Source organism: Drosophila gunungcola (assembly GCF_025200985.1).
Source record: "Drosophila gunungcola strain Sukarami chromosome 2L unlocalized genomic scaffold, Dgunungcola_SK_2 000110F, whole genome shotgun sequence".
In the NCBI taxonomy this organism is placed as follows: Eukaryota; Metazoa; Arthropoda; class Insecta; order Diptera; family Drosophilidae; genus Drosophila; species Drosophila gunungcola.
Genome location: NW_026453166.1, coordinates 1 through 12,950, shown reverse-complemented (window position 1 = coordinate 12,950; position 12,950 = coordinate 1).

The following is a 12,950-nucleotide window of genomic DNA, read 5'->3' as shown; positions in this document are numbered from 1 at the left end:
AAATCGGCCCGAAATTACAAACCAAGTTTTAAACGCAGATTTTTAGAGAACTAAGCCACAGGACTTTAATGATATACCACTTTGAAATTGGATGCTCGAATAAAAAGTTATGGGCTTAAAACTGGGGGTTTCTGGTCGCATTTCTGCAATGCTATTTTTCAGAAATTAATTAAGAAGTTATATCGTAAAAACAACAACCCAATATTTTTAAACAAAATTTAAATGCAGTTTGGTAGAGGCTTAAGCAACAAGACTGTAGACATATACCAATTTTACATCAGATGCCTAAAAGAAAAGTTATGGATTTAAAACTGCAGGTTTTTGGTCATTTTTCTGCACATACGATTTTTTCTGAGATTCTGAAAGGGGTAACATCACAAAATATGAAAAAAATCGGCCCGAAATTACAAACCAAGTTTTAAACGCAGATTTTTAGAGAACTAAGCCACAGGACTTTAATGATATACCACTTTGAAATTGGATGCTCGAATAAAAAGTTATGGGCTTAGAACTGTGGGTTTCTGGTCGCATTTCTGCAATGCTATTTTTCATAAATTAATTAAGAAGTTGTATCGTAAAAATAACAACCCAATATTTTCAAACAAAATTTAAATGCAGCTTTGTAGAGGCTTAAGCTACAAGACTGTAGAGATATACCAATTTGACATCAGATGACTGAAAGAAAAGTTATGGATTTAAAACTGCAGGTTTTTGGTCATTTTTCTGCACAGACGATTTTTTCGGAGATTATGAAAGGGGTAACATCACAAAATATGAAAAAAATCGGCCCGAAATAACAAACCAAGTTTTAAACGCAGATTTTTAGAGAACTAAGCCACAGGACTTTAAAGATATACCACTTTGAAATTGGATGCTCGAATAAAAAGTTATGGGCTTAAAACTGGGGGTTTCTGGTCGCATTTCTGCAATGCTATTTTTCAGAAATTAATTAAGAAGTTATATCGTAAAACAACAACCCAATATTTTTAAACAAAATTTAAATGCAGTTTTGTAGAGGCTTAAGCCACAAGACTGTAGACATATACCAATTTTACATCAGATGCCTAAAAGAAAAGTTATGGATTTAAAACTGCAGGTTTTTGGTCATTTTTCTGCACATACGATTTTTTCTGAGATTCTGAAAGGGGTAACATCACAAAATATGAAAAAAATCGGCCCGAAATTACAAACCAAGTTTTAAACGCAGATTTTTAGAGAACTAAGCCACAGGACTTTAATGATATACCACTTTGAAATTGGATGCTCGAATAAAAAGTTATGGGCTTAAAACTGGGGGTTTCTGGTCGCATTTCTGCAATGCTATTTTTCAGAAATTAATTAAGAAGTTATATCGTAAAAACAACAACCCAATATTTTTAAACAAAATTTAAATGCAGTTTGGTAGAGGCTTAAGCAACAAGACTGTAGACATATACCAATTTTACATCAGATGCCTAAAAGAAAAGTTATGGATTTAAAACTGCAGGTTTTTAGTCATTTTTCTGCACAGACGATTTTTTCTCAGATTCTGAAAGGTGTAACATCACAAAATATGCAAAAAATCGGCCCGAAATTACAAACCAAGTTTTAAACGCAGATTTTTAGAGAACTAAGCCACAGTACTTTAAAGATATACCACTTTGAAATTGGATGCTTGAATAAAAAGTTTTGGGCTTAGAACTGGGGGTTTCTGGTCGCATTTCTGTAATGCTATTTTTCGGAAATTAATTAAGAAGTTATATCGTAAAAATAAAAACCCAATATTTTTAAACAAAATTTAAATGCAGTTTTGTAGAGGCTTAAGCTACCAGACCGTTGAGATATACCAATTTGACATCAGATACCTCAAAGAAAAGTTATGGATTTAAGACTGCAGGTTTTTGGTCATCTTTCTGCACAGACGATTTTTTCGGAGATTATAAAAGGGGTAACATCACAAAATATGAAAAAAATCGGCCCGAAATTACAAACCAAGTTTTAAACGCAGATTTTTAGAGAACTAAGCCACAGGACTTTAAAGATATACCACTTTGAAATTGGATGCTTAAATAAAAAGTTATGGGCTTAGAACTGTGGGTTTTTGGTCACATTTTGGTAATGCTATTTTTCAGAATTTAATTAGGTAGTTGTGTTGTAAAAATAAAAACCCAATACTGTCAAATAAAATTTAAATGCAGATTTTTGGAGGCTTAAGCCACAAGACTGTAGACATATACCAATTTTACATCAGATGCCTAAAAGAAAAGTTATGGATTTAAAACTGCAGGTTTTTTTTATGAAAGGGGTACCATTACAAAATATGAAAAAAATCGGCCCGAAATTACAAACCAAGTTTTAAACGCAGATTTTTAGAGAGCTAAGCCACAGGACTTTAAAGATATACCACTTTGAAATTGGATGCTTCAATAAAAAGTTATGGGCTTAGAACTGTGGGTTTTTGGTCACATTTCGGTAATGCTATTTTTCGGAAATTAATTAAGAAGTTATATCGTAAAAATAACAACCCAATATTTTCAAATAAAATTTAAATGCAGATTTTTGGAGGCTTGAGCCACAAGACTGTAGAGATATACCAATTTGACACCAGATACCTAAAAGAAAAGTTGTGGATTTAAAACTGCAGGTTTTTGGTCATTTTTCTGCACAGACGATTTTTTCGAAGATTATGAAAGGGGTAACATCACAAAATATGCAAAAAATCGGCCCGAAATTACAAACCAAGTTTTAAACGCAGATTTTTAGAGAACTAAGCCACAGGACTTTAAAGATATACCACTTTAAAATTGGATGCTTAAATAAAAAGATATGTGCTTAGAACTGTGGGTTTTTGGTCACATTTCGGTAATGCTATTTTTTAGAAATGAATTAAGAAGTTGTATCGTAAAAATAGCAACCCAATATTTTCAAACAAAATTTAAATGCAGTTTTGTAGAAGCTTAAGCTACCAGACCGTTGAGATATACTAATTTGACATCAGATACCTCAAAGAAAAGTTATGGATTTAAGACTGCAGGTTTTTGGTCATCTTTCTGCACAGACGATTTTTTCGGAGATTATAAAAGGGGTAACATCACAAAATATGAAAAAAATCGTCCCGAAATTACAAACCAAGTTTTAAACGCAGATTTTTAGAGAACTAAGCCACAGGACTTTAAAGATATACCACTTCGAAATTGGATGCTTGAATAAAAAGTTATGGGCTTAGAACTGTGGGTTTCTGGTCGCATTTCTGCAATGCTATTTTTCATAAATTAATTAAGAAGTTGTATCGTAAAAATAACAACCCAATATTTTCAAACAAAATTTAAATGCAGCTTTGTAGAGGCTTAAGCTACAAGACTGTAGAGATATACCAATTTGACATCAGATGACTGAAAGAAAAGTTATGGATTTAAAACTGCAGGTTTTTGGTCATTTTTCTGCACAGACGATTTTTTCGGAGATTATGGAAGGGGTAACATCACAAAATATGAAAAAAATCGGCCCGAAATAACAAACCAAGTTTTAAACGCAGATTTTTAGAGAACTAAGCCACAGGACTTTAAAGATATACCACTTTGAAATTGGATGCTTGAATAAAAAGTTATGGGCTTAGAACTGTGGGTTTCTGGTCGCATTTCTGCAATGCTATTTTTCAGAAATTAATTAAGAAGTTATATCGTAAAACAACAACCCAATATTTTTAAACAAAATTTAAATGCAGTTTTGTAGAGGCTTAAGCCACAAGACTGTAGACATATACCAATTTTACATCAGATGCCTAAAAGAAAAGTTATGGATTTAAAACTGCAGGTTTTTGGTCATTTTTCTGCACATACGATTTTTTCTGAGATTCTGAAAGGGGTAACATCACAAAATATGAAAAAAATCGGCCCGAAATTACAAACCAAGTTTTAAACGCAGATTTTTAGAGAACTAAGCCACAGGACTTTAATGATATACCACTTTGAAATTGGATGCTCAAATAAAAAGTTATGGGCTTAAAACTGGGGGTTTCTGGTCGCATTTCTGCAATGCTATTTTTCAGAAATTAATTAAGAAGTTATATCGTAAAAACAACAACCCAATATTTTTAAACAAAATTTAAATGCAGTTTGGTAGAGGCTTAAGCAACAAGACTGTAGACATATACCAATTTTACATCAGATGCCTAAAAGAAAAGTTATGGATTTAAAACTGCAGGTTTTTAGTCATTTTTCTGCACAGACGATTTTTTCTCAGATTCTGAAAGGTGTAACATCACAAAATATGCAAAAAATCGGCCCGAAATTACAAACCAAGTTTTAAACGCAGATTTTTAGAGAACTAAGCCACAGTACTTTAAAGATATACCACTTTGAAATTGGATGCTTGAATAAAAAGTTTTGGGCTTAGAACTGGGGGTTTCTGGTCGCATTTCTGTAATGCTATTTTTCGGAAATTAATTAAGAAGTTATATCGTAAAAATAAAAACCCAATATTTTTAAACATAATTTAAATGCAGTTTTGTAGATGCTTAAGCTACCAGACCGTTGAGATATACCAATTTGACATCAGATACCTCAAAGAAAAGTTATGGATTTAAGACTGCAGGTTTTTGGTCATCTTTCTGCACAGACGATTTTTTCGGAGATTATAAAAGGGGTAACATCACAAAATATGAAAAAAATCGGCCCGAAATTACAAACCAAGTTTTAAACGCAGATTTTTAGAGAACAAAGCCACAGGACTTTAAAGATATACCACTTTGAAATTGGATGCTTAAATAAAAAGTTATGGGCTTAGAACTGTGGATTTTTGGTCACATTTCGGTAATGCTATTTTTCAGAATTTAATTAGGTAGTTATGTTGTAAAAATAAAAACCCAATACTGTCAAATAAAATTTAAATGCAGATTTTTGGAGGCTTAAGCCACAAGACTGTAGACATATACCAATTTTACATCAGATGCCTAAAAGAAAAGTTATGGATTTAAAACTGCAGGTTTTTTTTATGAAAGGGGTAACATTACAAAATATGAAAAAAATCGGCCCGAAATTACAAACCAAGTTTTAAACGCAGATTTTTAGAGAACTAAGCCACAGGACTTTAAAGATATACCACTTTGAAATTGGATGCTTCAATAAAAAGTTATGGGCTTAGAACTGTGGGTTTTTGGTCACATTTCGGTAATGCTATTTTTCGGAAATTAATTAAGAAGTTATATCGTAAAAATAACAACCCAATATTTTCAAATAAAATTTAAATGCAGATTTTTGGAGGCTTAAGCCACAAGACTGTAGACATATACCAATTTTACATCAGATGCCTAAAAGAAAAGTTATGGATTTAAAACTGCAGGTTTTTTTTATGAAAGGGGTAACATTACAAAATATGAAAAAAATCGGCCCGAAATTACAAACCAAGTTTTAAACGCAATTTTTAGAGAACTAAGCCACAGGACTTTAAAGATATACCACTTTGAAATTGGATGCTTAAATAAAAAGTTATGGGCTTAGAACTGGGTTTTTGGTCACATTTCGGTAATGCTATTTTTCAGAATTTAATTAGGTAGTTATGTTGTAAAAATAAAAACCCAATACTGTCAAATAAAATTTAAATGCAGATTTTGGAGGCTTAAGCCACAAGACTGTAGACATATACCAATTTTACATCAGATGCCTAAAAGAAAAGTTATGGATTTAAAACTGCAGGTTTTTAGTCATTTTTCTGCACAGACGATTTTTTCTCAGATTCTGAAAGGTGTAACATCACAAAATATGCAAAAAATCGGCCCGAAATTACAAACCAATTTTTAAACGCAGATTTTTAGAGAACTAAGCCACAGGACTTTAAAGATATACCACTTTGAAATTGGATGCTTGAATAAAAAGTTATGGGTTTAGAACTGTGGGTTTTCGGTCTCATTTCTGTAATGCTATTTTTCGAAAATTAATTTAGAAGTTATATCGTAAAAATAACAACCCAATATTTTCAAACAAAATTTAAATGCAGATTTTTAGAGGCTTAAGCCACAAGACTGTAGAGATATACCAATTTGACATCAGATGCCTCAAAGAAAAGTTATGGATTTAAAACTGCAGGTTTTTAGTCATTTTTCTGCACAGACGATTTTTTCTCAGATTCTGAAAGGTGTAACATCACAAAATATGCAAAAAATCGGCCCGAAATTACAAACCAAGTTTTAAACGCAGATTTTTAGAGAGCTAAGCCACAGGACTTTAAAGATATACCACTTTGAAATTGGATGCTTGAATAAAAAGTTATGGGTTTAGAACTGTGGGTTTTCGGTCTCATTTCTGTAATGCTATTTTTCGAAAATTAATTTAGAAGTTATATCGTAAAAATAACAACCCAATATTTTCAAATAAAATTTAAATGCAGATTTTTGGAGGCTTGAGCCACAAGACTGTAGAGATATACCAATTTGACACCAGATACCTAAAAGAAAAGTTGTGGATTTAAAACTGCAGGTTTTTGGTCATTTTTCTGCACAGACGATTTTTTCGAAGATTATGAAAGGGGTAACATCACAAAATATGCAAAAAATCGGCCCGAAATTACAAACCAAGTTTTAAACGCAGATTTTTAGAGAACTAAGCCACAGGACTTTAAAGATATACCACTTTAAAATTGGATGCTTAAATAAAAAGATATGTGCTTAGAACTGTGGGTTTTTGGTCACATTTCGGTAATGCTATTTTTTAGAAATGAATTAAGAAGTTGTATCGTAAAAATAGCAACCCAATATTTTCAAACAAAATTTAAATGCAGTTTTGTAGAAGCTTAAGCTACCAGACCGTTGAGATATACTAATTTGACATCAGATACCTCAAAGAAAAGTTATGGATTTAAGACTGCAGGTTTTTGGTCATCTTTCTGCACAGACGATTTTTTCGGAGATTATAAAAGGGGTAACATCACAAAATATGAAAAAAATCGTCCCGAAATTACAAACCAAGTTTTAAACGCAGATTTTTAGAGAACTAAGCCACAGGACTTTAAAGATATACCACTTCGAAATTGGATGCTTGAATAAAAAGTTATGGGCTTAGAACTGTGGGTTTCTGGTCGCATTTCTGCAATGCTATTTTTCATAAATTAATTAAGAAGTTGTATCGTAAAAATAACAACCCAATATTTTCAAACAAAATTTAAATGCAGCTTTGTAGAGGCTTAAGCTACAAGACTGTAGAGATATACCAATTTGACATCAGATGACTGAAAGAAAAGTTATGGATTTAAAACTGCAGGTTTTTGGTCATTTTTCTGCACAGACGATTTTTTCGGAGATTATGGAAGGGGTAACATCACAAAATATGAAAAAAATCGGCCCGAAATAACAAACCAAGTTTTAAACGCAGATTTTTAGAGAACTAAGCCACAGGACTTTAAAGATATACCACTTTGAAATTGGATGCTTGAATAAAAAGTTATGGGCTTAGAACTGTGGGTTTCTGGTCGCATTTCTGCAATGCTATTTTTCAGAAATTAATTAAGAAGTTATATCGTAAAACAACAACCCAATATTTTTAAACAAAATTTAAATGCAGTTTTGTAGAGGCTTAAGCCACAAGACTGTAGACATATACCAATTTTACATCAGATGCCTAAAAGAAAAGTTATGGATTTAAAACTGCAGGTTTTTGGTCATTTTTCTGCACATACGATTTTTTCTGAGATTCTGAAAGGGGTAACATCACAAAATATGAAAAAAATCGGCCCGAAATTACAAACCAAGTTTTAAACGCAGATTTTTAGAGAACTAAGCCACAGGACTTTAATGATATACCACTTTGAAATTGGATGCTCAAATAAAAAGTTATGGGCTTAAAACTGGGGGTTTCTGGTCGCATTTCTGCAATGCTATTTTTCAGAAATTAATTAAGAAGTTATATCGTAAAAACAACAACCCAATATTTTTAAACAAAATTTAAATGCAGTTTGGTAGAGGCTTAAGCAACAAGACTGTAGACATATACCAATTTTACATCAGATGCCTAAAAGAAAAGTTATGGATTTAAAACTGCAGGTTTTTAGTCATTTTTCTGCACAGACGATTTTTTCTCAGATTCTGAAAGGTGTAACATCACAAAATATGCAAAAAATCGGCCCGAAATTACAAACCAAGTTTTAAACGCAGATTTTTAGAGAACTAAGCCACAGTACTTTAAAGATATACCACTTTGAAATTGGATGCTTGAATAAAAAGTTTTGGGCTTAGAACTGGGGGTTTCTGGTCGCATTTCTGTAATGCTATTTTTCGGAAATTAATTAAGAAGTTATATCGTAAAAATAAAAACCCAATATTTTTAAACATAATTTAAATGCAGTTTTGTAGATGCTTAAGCTACCAGACCGTTGAGATATACCAATTTGACATCAGATACCTCAAAGAAAAGTTATGGATTTAAGACTGCAGGTTTTTGGTCATCTTTCTGCACAGACGATTTTTTCGGAGATTATAAAAGGGGTAACATCACAAAATATGAAAAAAATCGGCCCGAAATTACAAACCAAGTTTTAAACGCAGATTTTTAGAGAACAAAGCCACAGGACTTTAAAGATATACCACTTTGAAATTGGATGCTTAAATAAAAAGTTATGGGCTTAGAACTGTGGATTTTTGGTCACATTTCGGTAATGCTATTTTTCAGAATTTAATTAGGTAGTTATGTTGTAAAAATAAAAACCCAATACTGTCAAATAAAATTTAAATGCAGATTTTTGGAGGCTTAAGCCACAAGACTGTAGACATATACCAATTTTACATCAGATGCCTAAAAGAAAAGTTATGGATTTAAAACTGCAGGTTTTTTTTATGAAAGGGGTAACATTACAAAATATGAAAAAAATCGGCCCGAAATTACAAACCAAGTTTTAAACGCAGATTTTTAGAGAACTAAGCCACAGGACTTTAAAGATATACCACTTTGAAATTGGATGCTTCAATAAAAAGTTATGGGCTTAGAACTGTGGGTTTTTGGTCACATTTCGGTAATGCTATTTTTCGGAAATTAATTAAGAAGTTATATCGTAAAAATAACAACCCAATATTTTCAAATAAAATTTAAATGCAGATTTTTGGAGGCTTAAGCCACAAGACTGTAGACATATACCAATTTTACATCAGATGCCTAAAAGAAAAGTTATGGATTTAAAACTGCAGGTTTTTTTTATGAAAGGGGTAACATTACAAAATATGAAAAAAATCGGCCCGAAATTACAAACCAAGTTTTAAACGCAATTTTTAGAGAACTAAGCCACAGGACTTTAAAGATATACCACTTTGAAATTGGATGCTTAAATAAAAAGTTATGGGCTTAGAACTGGGTTTTTGGTCACATTTCGGTAATGCTATTTTTCAGAATTTAATTAGGTAGTTATGTTGTAAAAATAAAAACCCAATACTGTCAAATAAAATTTAAATGCAGATTTTTGGAGGCTTAAGCCACAAGACTGTAGACATATACCAATTTTACATCAGATGCCTAAAAGAAAAGTTATGGATTTAAAACTGCAGGTTTTTAGTCATTTTTCTGCACAGACGATTTTTTCTCAGATTCTGAAAGGTGTAACATCACAAAATATGCAAAAAATCGGCCCGAAATTACAAACCAATTTTTAAACGCAGATTTTTAGAGAACTAAGCCACAGGACTTTAAAGATATACCACTTTGAAATTGGATGCTTGAATAAAAAGTTATGGGTTTAGAACTGTGGGTTTTCGGTCTCATTTCTGTAATGCTATTTTTCGAAAATTAATTTAGAAGTTATATCGTAAAAATAACAACCCAATATTTTCAAACAAAATTTAAATGCAGATTTTTAGAGGCTTAAGCCACAAGACTGTAGAGATATACCAATTTGACATCAGATGCCTCAAAGAAAAGTTATGGATTTAAAACTGCAGGTTTTTAGTCATTTTTCTGCACAGACGATTTTTTCTCAGATTCTGAAAGGTGTAACATCACAAAATATGCAAAAAATCGGCCCGAAATTACAAACCAATTTTTAAACGCAGATTTTTAGAGAACTAAGCCACAGGACTTTAAAGATATACCACTTTGAAATTGGATGCTTGAATAAAAAGTTATGGGTTTAGAACTGTGGGTTTTCGGTCTCATTTCTGTAATGCTATTTTTCGAAAATTAATTTAGAAGTTATATCGTAAAAATAACAACCCAATATTTTCAAACAAAATTTAAATGCAGATTTTTAGAGGCTTAAGCCACAAGACTGTAGAGATATACCAATTTGACATCAGATGCCTCAAAGAAAAGTTATGGATTTAAAACTGCAGGTTTTTGGTCATCTTTCTGCACAGACGATTTTTTCGGAGATTATGAAAGGGGTAACATCACAAAATTTGAACAAAATCGGCCCGAAATTATAAACCAAGTTTTAAACGCAGATTTTTAGAGAACTAAGCCACAGTACTTTAAAGATATACCACTTTGAAATTGGATGCTTCAATAAAAAGTTATGGGCTTAGAACTGTGGGTTTTTGGTCACATTTCGGTAATGCTATTTTTCAGAATTTAATTAGGTAGTTATGTCGTAATAATAAAAACCCAATATTTTCAAATAAAATTTAAATGCAGATTTTTGGAGGTTTAAGCCACAAGACTGTAGAGATATAACAATTTGACATCAGATACCTGAAAGAAAAGTTATGGATTTAAATCTGCGGGTCTTTGGTCATTTTTCAGCACAGACGATTTTTTCAGAGATTCTGAAAGGGGTAACATCACAAAATATGCAAAAAATCGGCCCGAAATTACACACCAAGTTTTAAACGCAGATTTTTAGAGAACTAAGCCACAGGACTTTAAAGATATACCACTTTGAAATTGGATGCTCGAATAAAAAGTTATGGGCTTAAAACTGGGGGTTTCTGGTCGCATTTCTGCAATGCTATTTTTCAGAAATTAATTAAGAAGTTATATCGTAAAACAACAACCCAATATTTTTAAACAAAATTTAAATGCAGTTTTGTAGAGGCTTAAGCCACAAGACTGTAGACATATACCAATTTTACATCAGATGACTGAAAGAAAAGTTATGGATTTAAAACTGCAGGTTTTTGGTCATTTTTCTGCACATACGATTTTTTCTGAGATTCTGAAAGGGGTAACATCACAAAATATGAAAAAAATCGGCCCGAAATTACAAACCAAGTTTTAAACGCAGATTTTTAGAGAACTAAGCCACAGGACTTTAATGATATACCACTTTGAAATTGGATGCTCGAATAAAAAGTTATGGGCTTAAAACTGGGGGCAAAAAATCGGCCCGAAATTACAAACCAAGTTTTAAACGCAGATTTTTAGAGAACTAAGCCACAGTACTTTAAAGATATACCACTTTGAAATTGGATGCTTGAATAAAAAGTTATGGGCTTAGAACTGGGGGTTTCTGGTCGCATTTCTGTAATGCTATTTTTCGGAAATTAATTAAGAAGTTATATCGTAAAAATAAAAACCCAATATTTTTAAACAAAATTTAAATGCAGTTTTGTAGAGGCTTAAGCTACCAGACCGTTGAGATATACCAATTTGACATCAGATACCTCAAAGAAAAGTTATGGATTTAAGACTGCAGGTTTTTGGTCATCTTTCTGCACAGACGATTTTTTCGGAGATTATAAAAGGGGTAACATCACAAAATATGAAAAAAATCAGCCCGAAATTACAAACCAAGTTTTAAACGCAATTTTTAGAGAACTAAGCCACAGGACTTTAAAGATATACCACTTTGAAATTGGATGCTTAAATAAAAAGTTATGGGCTTAGAACTGGGTTTTTGGTCACATTTCGGTAATGCTATTTTTCAGAATTTAATTAGGTAGTTATGTTGTAAAAATAAAAACCCAATACTGTCAAATAAAATTTAAATGCAGATTTTTGGAGGCTTAAGCCACAAGACTGTAGACATATACCAATTTTACATCAGATGCCTAAAAGAAAAGTTATGGATTTAAAACTGCAGGTTTTTAGTCATTTTTCTGCACAGACGATTTTTTCTCAGATTCTGAAAGGTGTAACATCACAAAATATGCAAAAAATCGGCCCGAAATTACAAACCAATTTTTAAACGCAGATTTTTAGAGAACTAAGCCACAGGACTTTAAAGATATACCACTTTGAAATTGGATGCTTGAATAAAAAGTTATGGGTTTAGAACTGTGGGTTTTCGGTCTCATTTCTGTAATGCTATTTTTCGAAAATTAATTTAGAAGTTATATCGTAAAAATAACAACCCAATATTTTCAAACAAAATTTAAATGCAGATTTTTAGAGGCTTAAGCCACAAGACTGTAGAGATATACCAATTTGACATCAGATGCCTCAAAGAAAAGTTATGGATTTAAAACTGCAGGTTTTTGGTCATCTTTCTGCACAGACGATTTTTTCGGAGATTATGAAAGGGGTCACATCACAAAATTTGAACAAAATCGGCCCGAAATTATAAACCAAGTTTTAAACGCAGATTTTTAGAGAACTAAGCCACAGTACTTTAAAGATATACCACTTTGAAATTGGATGCTTCAATAAAAAGTTATGGGCTTAGAACTGTGGGTTTTTGGTCAAATTTCGGTAATGCTATTTTTCAGAATTTAATTAGGTAGTTATGTCGTAATAATAAAAACCCAATATTTTCAAATAAAATTTAAATGCAGATTTTTGGAGGTTTAAGCCACAAGACTGTAGAGATATAACAATTTGACATCAGATACCTGAAAGAAAAGTTATGGATTTAAATCTGCGGGTCTTTGGTCATTTTTCAGCACAGACGATTTTTTCTGAGATTCTGAAAGGGGTAACATCACAAAATATGCAAAAAATCGGCCCGAAATTACACACCAAGTTTTAAACGCAGATTTTTAGAGAACTAAGCCACAGGACTTTAAAGATATACCACTTTGAAATTGGATGCTCGAATAAAAAGTTATGGGCTTAAAACTGGGG